We start from the raw sequence: 322 nt of genomic DNA, 5'->3' as shown, positions 1-322 counted from the left end.
TTTATGTATTTAGTAGCCACCCTTCACTCATGATTTACCTTTCATAGTTTATTGTATAGCGTTTGTTTTGACCAAGAACAATCTGTGGGATTAAATAAGTCTAACTCTTTATAACTCATCCCATATGTGATACTTTGAAATCTAAACTCTGGACTTATTTTTTCTTTTGTCCATTGATTGGAAAGTACACTGATACCATGATGTATGTCATCCCTATCAGGGAATGCAGAAGCTGGTTGCTAGAGCTCACAGATAGGTTTCTATATAGCAATAAAAAAACCCCCTCAGTTTTCATAATTGAACTTCTGTACTCTTTCTAAAG

This window comes from Peromyscus leucopus, chromosome 14 (genome assembly GCF_004664715.2).
Source record: "Peromyscus leucopus breed LL Stock chromosome 14, UCI_PerLeu_2.1, whole genome shotgun sequence".
Lineage (NCBI taxonomy): Eukaryota > Metazoa > Chordata > Mammalia > Rodentia > Cricetidae > Peromyscus > Peromyscus leucopus.
Note: the sequence above shows the minus strand (reverse complement) of the source record.